This window comes from Myxocyprinus asiaticus, chromosome 11 (genome assembly GCF_019703515.2).
Source record: "Myxocyprinus asiaticus isolate MX2 ecotype Aquarium Trade chromosome 11, UBuf_Myxa_2, whole genome shotgun sequence".
In the NCBI taxonomy this organism is placed as follows: Eukaryota; Metazoa; Chordata; class Actinopteri; order Cypriniformes; family Catostomidae; genus Myxocyprinus; species Myxocyprinus asiaticus.
Window position 1 is genome coordinate 14,966,085 of NC_059354.1, and position 10,872 is coordinate 14,976,956.

General features: G+C 37.8%; 1 long non-coding RNA gene across 1 annotated transcript; it reads left to right on the forward strand.

Annotated features, from left to right (window-relative positions):
- Positions 1 to 2,263: 2,263 nt before the first annotated feature.
- LOC127448611 (uncharacterized) lies at positions 2,264 to 10,872 on the forward strand. Its single transcript, XR_007898561.1, has 3 exons — positions 2,264 to 2,479; positions 10,411 to 10,452; positions 10,593 to 10,872. It is a non-coding gene; the product is annotated as an uncharacterized LOC127448611 (long non-coding RNA).

Below are 10,872 nucleotides of genomic sequence, written 5' to 3' on the forward strand. Positions count from 1 at the left end.
ATTCTTTAAATTGCTCAACATCAACATGAGTCTAACCTCTGGATACTCAATCCAATGGACAAGCTGAAATTCCTCCGGGCTTACTGTCAAGTGAACCAGCATGACTGGAGCTGTTTCCTTCCCTGGGCAGAATATGCTCAAAACTCCCTGTTCAAACCAGCCACCGGAACCACTCCTTTTAAGTGCCTCCTAGGTTTTCGACCCCCACTCTTTCCCTGTTATGGGGAGCCGTGCAATGTACCTGCAGTCGACGACTGGATGCAGCACAGTGAGGCTATCTGGTATCAAGCTCACGTCCACTTACAACATGCTATTCGACAGAGGGAGCAGGCCAATCTCCATCGGCGGCCTTGCCCCAACTATGCTCCAGGGCAGTGGGTTTGGCTATCTACCCGAGATCTTCGTCTTCGGCTCCTGTGCAAGAAATTTAGTCTCAGGTATGTTGGTTCTTTCAAAATCTTTCGTCAAATCAATCCTGTGTCCTTCAAGCTTCAGCTCCCTGCTAATTACCATGTTTCCCCCACCTTTCATGTTTCCTTGCTCAAACCCATGGCGCATCTGAGAGAGGAGGGCTCTCAAGACCCCCAGAGACCCCTTCCATTCCTCATTGATGGAGAGGAGGCCTTTCGGGTACACAAGCTCCTGGACTCTCGACGCCAGGGTCGGACTCTGCAATACTTGGATGACTGGGAGGGCTACGGTCCTGAGGAGCATTCCCGGATGAACTCAGAGGACATTCTGGACCCTGCTCTCATCTCTGAATTCCACCACGATTTCCCTAATTGTCCCACTCCCAGAGGTTGTGGTAGACCCCGACACAGACAACCTCCTTGCATCAGGAACCACTCGCAGGGGAGAGGCTCTGTTACAACGGCAGCGCCTGCTAACTCTCCTGAACGCTGCCAAAGGTCACCATCTGCAGAGTACTAACCCTTCCTTCACGAACTACCTTTCTCATAACCCTCTGCTCAGACTGATTACTCACCCACCTGTTTCACTCTGTCTATTTATGTTCACTATTTACACGCATTCAGTGCAAAGTCTTGTTCTGCCTAGTCTGCAATTCTGAGTGTTATTTACCATTACTGTTTTCCCTGTGTTTTGACTCCTGGCTATTCATCGTATTTCCCAGCCTGCTTGTGTGTTTTTGGACCTATTGCCTGTTTACTGGATTACCACTCTGTCTCTCGGATTTACTTGGTTTACCTTTCTTGGACTGTCTTCCTGTGTACCGTACCCTTGCCTGCTTTTTGTTTACCCTTTGATTTGCTACTTTATTATACTGTTTATACGTTTATTAAACTGCATATGGATCTTAACATTACTGCCCTGGCGTCTTCACTACAGTGTGTAAGCATATTTAATTTATTGTGTATTTAATTTAGGCTATTCCCTTACCCAGAAATATTTGCCATGGAAATTTGACAGAAGCATGCTTATGTGAGATAAAAAAAAAAAAAAAAAGAATAACAATGTCTAAACTTTATGTGAGATCCAGAGCCAAATGCAAAATGTTTAAAATGTTCACACTATACAGCCTCAACTTTCCAGTTTTAGGTTTTATAACACTGTACACCCATCAAGTACAAGATCCATAGTGAACTATTTTAAGGGTGTTTATTATATGCAGTTTTTTTGTTTGTTTGTTTTTGGTGGTGTTGTACCAGCAGAAAATTATTCCTCGTTCAGCAATAGAGACAGGGATCAGGATGGAAGCAGTTTTAGTGAGACAGCTGATGATGGAGCTTAACTGTTATTTATTTATTTGCAGCCAAAACTGCTGGACACATAAAACAAGTATCATATTTGAGATGAATAAGAAGCTTGTATATACCAGCACTGTATTGAAAGCTGCTTAAAGTATTATACGTTAATGCTATTTCTGCTACGTAAGTTGCCATGAAGCTGATGCTTTTTTTTTTCATCACAGAACACTTATTACAGAAACAGTCCTCCTGGAGAAACCTAGGGGTTAGAAGTGACATGTGTATTTTTTGCTTTAACATACTTTAAGGGATAGTTCACTCAAAAATTACAATTCTGTCATTTTCACACCCTCATGTTATTCGAAACCACTGTATTACTTTCTTTCTTCTGTGTAACACAAAAGAAGATGTTAAGCAGAATTTTAATGTAGCCAAGTGGTTTAAAAAGCCATTTTTTTGCATTGCACTAAAATTTGGTATGGCCCCTTTAAGAAATCCTCATTCTGTGAGGTGAGATTTCTCTCTGGCAAGCAGTGCACATGCCACTAGTTCACGCTGTGAGAGAGAAATATATGGTGAAGCTGCTGTGAGATCTTTGGGTTACAAAGTGGTAAATATCATCTTTCTGGATAAATATACATTTTGTATTGTAAAGATGCACTATGTAGTTCATGTGTTAGTCTAAAATAAGATGTTTGATGTGTAATTTGATTAGATGCACGGAGTTCGCATGTGTAATGAGTGGACCGCTTGGTGAAACTAAAAGGGGTTAGGTATGTGAAATTTAGGAATAATTCATATAAAGTGCATAAAGTAATGTTTGTTCAATGTATCATGCATTTCTGTGTTAACGCTTTGGTTTACTAAAAGTGTTAAGTTAAAGTGCTTGAGTTGAGTTAATAAAGTATGTATTTGAGAGCTTATATGTGTACTGTGAAGTAAAGCTAAAGGTGGCTAAGCTAATATGGGTTTATATTTCTTTCCCTATGTGCTCCCATGTACTGCCGTATTTCGTAGATAGGATTTGATTTTATTTTATTTCTCTGTGGTGTTTTGTGGTATCCTAATTTGATTTATTTTATACTTTATTTTGGATTGTATAAGGAATTAAGAGTTATTGTTATTCAGTTTGTTTAATATTTTTTCCCCAAGTTTTATTTTTGTAACAATTCAAGAAAGATATACCTGTATTTTGTTTCATGTGCTTAATTTTTTATTAGAGCATCCATAGACCGCAACAACAGTTAGAAAATAAAATATCTATGTGTTTGTCAAGCCTGTCCCAGCTTCCTCCTTTCCCATCCTTGAATTGTTACAATATTGATACATTGATTATTGATTGGCACATTATTTTCTCGATATGCTTTTGAGGCATTGATAAATTGTGAATCTTGTCACCATACACACAAAAGTTACAAAAGGATGTTGCACTTCTTCAAGAATTAATAACCTAACGTTGATGAGTTTGCAGCTTAGTGCATGAAACTGGTGTAACTGCGCAAACTAAAAGATTAGAAAATGGTGATTTTTATTATGCAATTTCTCTTTATGTAGCCTTGAATAAGTTTAATTCAAGCTGTCAAACCACAAAAAGACATACTTGTAACTGAAAATACATTGTGTCATCTAAATGTAGCCAAGTGGAGAAATTTCATGTATTTTAACTCCAGTCATAAATTGGACGAGGCCCCTTTAAGAGCCGGAGTTTTGCAAAGCCTGCCTTCTGGCACTCTCTCATGATAGACACTTCAGAACATACATTGTGCAAGAGAGCTCCCACTTTTGTTCATCGGTTGAGAATTCTTTGGGTAAAAATCTAATTTTACACAAAATGCTGATAAATTACAATAAGTTCTCACAAGAGTCACATGTTAAAATAGAGTGTTTGTTATGTGTTATTTTTGAAGGATGCATATGGATTGTATTTGTGGAGTTTGACCATGTTTTTGCACATGCAGGACTGGGTATGTAAGTTTAGTATTAATCATATCTCATTTAATAATTTATAGCCCCGAGTGTTTTCCATTAAAGTAAATGTGTATAATGAGAATTGTATTGTTTTAAACTGTTATATATGTCCTTAAAGCCTGGTTAAAAATGCATAAAATGCTTTGAGTGATTCAAGCATTTGTTAAATGCATAAAATACTGTGAGTGTTCAAGCATGTTTTAAATGCAAAAAAATAAAATAAAATGCTTTGAGTGATTCATACAAGTACTTGGAGGCATAAAATACTGTGAATGTTATAGGCATATACTGGGGTGATGATGCCGAGGCATATGGGTTGGCTAATGCCCTGTTTTTATTTTCTTTTGACATTAGCCTCTACCGTATTTCATTATATCATATTTCTTTCTACTGAGTTTCATTGTACTGAAATTTACTGAATAATTTTTGCTCTCATTAGGGACATTGTTCTTTTTGAGTCACATTTACTAATTGGCAGAAAACTCCTGGATTGTAATCCAATTTTTCATTTTTCAAATAAGCACAGAGGCACAGTTTTGTATTTTTTATTTATTTATTTATTTATTATACAATACGACCCCATCAATCGCTGTCCTTTTCCTGTGACAGCAGTCAGAATAAATACCCTAAAATATATTTTTGTATCCTGTGTTGATTATTTTCAACTCACCGGCTGCATATAGGAAAGATACATATACAAAATATCTCATCTCATCTCATTAATAGCTAGATTAAACAATCTACACTCAGTGACCACTTTATTAGGACCACCTGTCAACCTACTTATTCATGCTATTATCTAATCAAACAATCGTGTGGCAGCAGCGCAATGCATAAAATAAGCAGATACGGGTCAGGAGCTTCAGTTAATGTTCACATCATCCATTAGAATGGGGAAAAATTTTGATCTCAGCAATTTCAACTGTGGCATGAATTTTGGTGTTTTGAGTATTTCTGTAACTGCTGGTCTCCTGGGATTTTCATGCACAACAGTCTCTAGAGTTTACTCAGAATGGTGCCAAAAACATCCATGTTTGGAATGTTGGATGGAAATGCCTTGTTGTCCAACCAATGGCCAGAAAGGGAATGTTTGAGTATTTTTTTTAACCACTCTATCACACCACCTCCTAGAGGAAATGCTGAAGGAAAAGGTGGAGGAAATGTGCATAAATGGTATCTCTCTTGCTTTTATCACTATAAGCCCCCTACCCCCCACCACCCAACTAGGTCCTTCAGTATTTATTCTCTCAACTGTTTAAATAGGACATTAAGTTTGGAAAAACATTATCTCAAGAACTTCCAGTCTTTTGAATGCCCTTTCCTAAGAGCAGTGAAGCAGGGGGCGAGCTCCATTTTTTGGCCCCACACAGATGAGCAAACACTGAAACTCTTATCTTCCTGTTGTCTCACTCTCTGTCATGGAGCCTAAAGGGAGAAATCTTTTACTGGAAGGCAGTCAGGTGGATGATAGATAAGAAATATCCTCTGTGTCTGGGGATCAGTAAACTCGTTACCCCTATTACACACAGAGCACTGTAGGTCATATGGGTCATATATTCATTTAATAACTCATTCCCTCCCATCTTTCAAGGATATGCACCATGTACAATGTCACTGGATTGCAGTGGTGGAGCAATGCTGTACAGTCCTAGGGTGCGTTCAATTCCAAAGTGATCGTCCCTTTGCCCTATTCCCTTCAAAGACTTTACCATACACTCTGAGAGCTTTGAAAGGCTAAAAGGTGTGGAACCAAAAATAAGTGTTTGATTTTTCTCCCTTCAAAGTGCCCTTCGAAGGGTGATTTTTGCTGTTTGGAACTTAGTCCCAGTATGCTAGATCACAGCAGTCTGCTGCATCTTCCACAACCTGGCACTCAGAACTGTCTAAATTTGTGCTTGTTTGCTTGTAAAAGATTTGCATAATTCCTTACTGTAAATGTGTTTACAGTATGTTCATGATCAGGATGTTAGGCTTTGGCGCTATAGATTTAATTGGATTGGTTGGCCTTGCATTTCTCAGATCAGATAAAGGCACTTCATGTAGTCTTGCAAACATGTTGCTTGACTAATCTCAGAGACCATGAGAGACAGAGAAAGAAAGAATGTTCATAACGTCGCTGTCTGATGAAAAGCATGTATCTCCAAAAACAATTCCAAGAGCATGGAGAAACTCTTTTTCTCATAAACAATCTTACAAAATGAATAGAAAATAACAGCATTTTAGATGGAAATCAGTTTTATGCCTAGGGTTTCTAGTCCGGTTGTTGAGTGGGCAGTTCGTTTTCGAGACGCGTTTTCTGGGTCAAACGCATAAACGTCAGAATTAGCTTTCACTCGCGGTTTCATGAGTATAGATATCTGGCAACCGGATATGGCTGGTATAGTCTACTTTTTAAAGCCACCTGACATTGTGCTTGCATAAATGGCTTTGGTTGTCAGGGAAAGATACGTATTTTTCATTGGACAGCGACGATAAGGATTGGTATAATAACAGAACAGGACAACTCAAAACAGTACATATTTAAAATAAAACAGAGAATATAATTACATTTGACATATCTGTCCTTGCTTCTAAAAGCTATGTCAATGGAGGTACCGTTGCTTTGGCAAGGTATTTCGCATAAATAGTATTTCAATTATATACATTTTATGTAACCAGTAGGCCCGCCCATAAGGGGGGGCAAATGTGACAGCATTCAAGGGCCCAACCACTGGGGGGGGGGTGCAGCCAAGAGAGATAGATCAACACCCCGAGAAGTGCTACCACGTCCGGAGATCGCCCGCCAGAGATTTCCCTGCGACAAATACAGGTATTTACAAAAATATACCTGCACGCACATCGTTCACCCAAAAATGAAAATTCTCTCATCACTTACTCACCCTCATGCCATCCCAGATGTATGACTGTCTTTCTTCAGCAGAATAAAAATGAAGATTTTTGGAAGAATATTTCAGCTCTGTTGGTCCATAAAATGCAAGTGAAATGGTGCCAAATTTTTGAAGCTCCAAAAAGCATATAGAGGCAGAATAAAAGTAATCCATACAACTCCAGTGGAATAATTAATTAGTCTTCTGAAGCAAAACGTTAGGTGTGTAAGAAATAGATAAATATTGAAAACGTTTTTAGTAAAAATGTTCGCTTCCGGCCATCTTATTGACGAGGGTGGAGTTCAAACTGCCTCTTGTGTGACGAAGCGCGTAAGCCTCCTCTGCATATATATTCATACGAAGATACCTTATAATCAGCTGTTCCTATGGACGCGATACTGTTTCAACACTAAAGCAGTTTATGCAGCAGCCTGAGCAAGGAGCTCGGTCTGAGTCATCTCCTTCATTCACTTGCATTAAAAAAGTAGGTGGGCATACTGTGAATTTATGAAGGCCCCCCAACACACACACGCACACACAAAAGAAAAACATGCACCCGGTTATATACAGTGCATATGTAAAATGTGTAAAAAAAAAAAACACACATTTTATCCCAAATCCCATTAAAACCTTTTTTGGCTGTTGTAATTATAGTCTCATGTAAGAAAGTTTTTAGTAAGTTTCTAGTTTATAGTAAGTTTCATGTTGGCATGGTGTACAGTAAAACTAAGAACCATGGTATGGTGACTTGATTTAAATATATAGGTCTTATTAATGTTCCTTTCATTAGGCTACTATGAAAAATACTCTAAAAAACGAATACATGCATAATATGCAATAAACTGTTAAGCGTTGTATAGCTTATATGAGTGTAGTATGTTCACAGGTGTCCAGCATCTGCAAAGATCATCAAAAACTAGCATGCTGTATTTTCACAAAGTTTAATTGCATAAGTTAAATTTAAATGAATATATATATATTTACGTTTAGCAGGGAAATAAATTTACAGCACAAGTTACTCCAGGGATGTTTTTGCATTAGCATTAGATGCTGGAAATGTCCCAGCCATTACTGAAACGGAAAATATGATTGGTTAGCAAATATCCAATCACGTCCGAAATGAACGTTATGATTGTTGGATCAGCTTAGTTGGACTGTCTGTCTTGTTCGTGCCATCAGCTGCGCTCCCGCCTCCCGCGCTCTGTGCCCGTTTAAAGAGAATCTCTGTACACTTTTTTAAATAATGTTAATAATGAAAAAAAGAATAAAAAATATCACAATTCACTCAAGGGTGCTACAGCATCGTGTTATTAGATTGAAAAAGTTCCGGGTAAAAAGCCTACTCATTGTTCTGGTGGCCATACATATCATCATTTATTTTAGGTGGGCATATGCAAAATCCTAAGAAAGATAGGTAGGCATATGGCATATGCCTGTGTATGGCCTAGACTACACTACTGCATCTATGTATGAATATCTATGCGCCTCTGTTGTAAACAACACTGCGCTTAAGTATTTTTTCGACCCTTGTGAATTTTTAGCAAAAACATTTTTTAAATATTGATCTATTCCTTACACCTAGCATTTCACTTCAGACGACATTAATTAGTCCACTGGAGTTGTTTGGATTACTTTTATGATGGCTATATGTGCTTTATTGAGCTTCAAAAATTTGGCACCCATTCACTTGCTTTTTATGGACCTACAGAGCTGAAATATTTTTCCAAAAATCTTTGTTTGTGTTCTGCTGAAGAAAGACAGTCATACACATCTGGGATGGCATGAGGGTGAGTAAATGATGAGAGAATTTTCATTTTTGGGTGAACTATCCCTTTAAGCAGTTTGCTCTTGCTTAGAGTAAGATGTATAGAAGAAATGAACAAAAATGGGATATCTATGCATTGTAAGCACTGTAATATGAAAAATAAAAGCTATAAACAGCAATGGTGAGACACCAAAGAGTGCATGCACATCTCTTTGTGAAGTATTTTCCCCACCACTAAAACAACCAGTGGTGACATACAGCCTTTTCCAGAAAATTACCTACAATTTTCAGTTTAGCAGTCATGTGTGAGCATGCCCCATTCAAAAATACAGGTAAATTTAGCACTGGCTATTTCCCCGAATAAGAAGTTGTAACTTCACATAAAAAGTGAATATTCTCATGTGGGTCACGGCTGTGTATGGAGTGATTGAAGTGATTGAAGTTGCGCTCTGCTCTATTCATGTGCGTGCACGTCAACATGGCAATGAACTCCGGTGACAGCATAGTGCAGAGCGACCACATGTGTGATTAAATTGGACTTCCCTCGATATCGTGGCACATGCAACAAATTTGGATTCTACATGATAATTTTTTTTATTTTAAAGCTCTCTAGAGCAATGGCTAAAGAGCCCCGACATTCTGAACAGCACTGAAGAGGGAACAGAAAAAACACCAGCCCGGAACCAACATCAATTACAAGACTTTTCACATCTACACTTCAACACCATTACTAACAGTAAACTGTGACAGAATTTTTCAATACAACTGTGGAAGTTGTAGTCAAGAAAAAACATGGATAGCACATACTCTATCTGTCATGGGTATGTAAGTATTTTGGACTGAAAGACTTGCTTGACTGTTGTCTTGAGATGACAAATTGTCACTGTAGTGTTAACCTCATTCCACAATACAAAGAGCTGACATCAAACGACTGATGATCATGTTACTTTTTTTTTTATTATCATTATTTATATTATATTATTTTTCTGTATTATTATTTTTTTTTTTTTAAACTGAAGTACCTTATTTTGTTGTGGATGTCCCAATGTGAATACTGGATTTGCAATTTTTTGAGAGCTCAATGAAATATTTTGATTTTATTTTGATTGCATTTTTGACAGTAATTGATTGTTTAAAAGAGGCACATACAATTGTAATATCGACCGCAGGCCCATGAATTGAATCGAAATCGCATTGCAGCAGGTATCGGCAAACATCGGATCGTTGGCTAAGAGAATAATTTTAAGATCGTATCATGATGAAACTTGCGATTTACACCCCTACTTGACAGCTGGACTGATAGACAGTCATTTAGTTTGTGATGCCCAGTTTTTGTCTCTACCCATTTACATATTCAGTAACTGTGTGATACCTAGTATTTTTAGATTAATTTCAGATTTTAGAAGTGGTGTAGTGTAATCCAGCCTAAAAGCGCAAAGATATTTGTCGACTGATAAAATAACTAACTTCATCTGAGTTTAACAGCATTTTGGTGCTTATGTGTGAATGGTCACAAAACGGAAAAAAGACAGATACAGTTGCATGTGTGAATAGCAGATGTGGTACATTTACCAGTAAAGGCAATCCAACAATTTTCCTGCAATTTACCAGGTTGCATGTGTGAAAGGGGCTCATGTTTTAAATGACCATGTTATTTTTATTTATTTTTTTTTATTTTTTTTTGCCTCTGTCAGTAAAGAAATCCTGTGCCTTCCCCTTTAACAACCTCAAAATGACTGATGAACTGTGATATAGGGAGACTTAAATTGCAGCCATACAGGAAAAAATAAAAATAGCATTTTTAAAGGACATTTCGGGAAACTGAGGTAGTCAGTAATTTATAACCGGTGCAATATATTTAGCAAGGGCCAGAACAATTACGGGGTTCTAGGAGTGGCACAATCTCTGATAATCTGTTTTCACGTAACATTCTGATGTCTTTTTCCAATGTTGTGTATTTATTGTAAAATATACTGTGTATATTGCGTCAGTTCTGTGCTCTTGTTACTGTGTAAATTGTGTTCCCTTATTTATAATGTATACCTTCTAAATCTATCTATCTGTCTGTCTTTCTATCTATCTATCTATCTATCTATGTTCTCAGAACAGAGCCACAACCTGGATAACTTAATTTCGTGTGCTGAGAGTGAGTACATCAAGCATGTTAATAAATGCTCAGGACAAAGAAAGAGTTACTAAGGAGAGTAGCACTGCACATGCTCTTAGCTGCAGTTCATACAGCCATTAATTATGCATGCACTAACCATTAACCCCACTGTCCTCTAGTCTGCTGCACTCACCAGAGCTCAGTGGAGACGTTCTCTCAGGGCCCTGCTAACTGATCACACAAACTCTGCTCAAAGTGAGTGTCTTCAGCCTGGCAGATCACTTAAAACATCAACATATGCAGCTGCAAGAGCAGACTATTATCAATAATCATTAAAAAGGGTATATTTGATGTTCATAAATATGGAAATAGAAAACAGAGAGAGGAAGTTTATGCATAGCGCAAGTATCATCCTTATGCATGCAATGGCTGGAATTAAACATGTCAGCTAAACATATA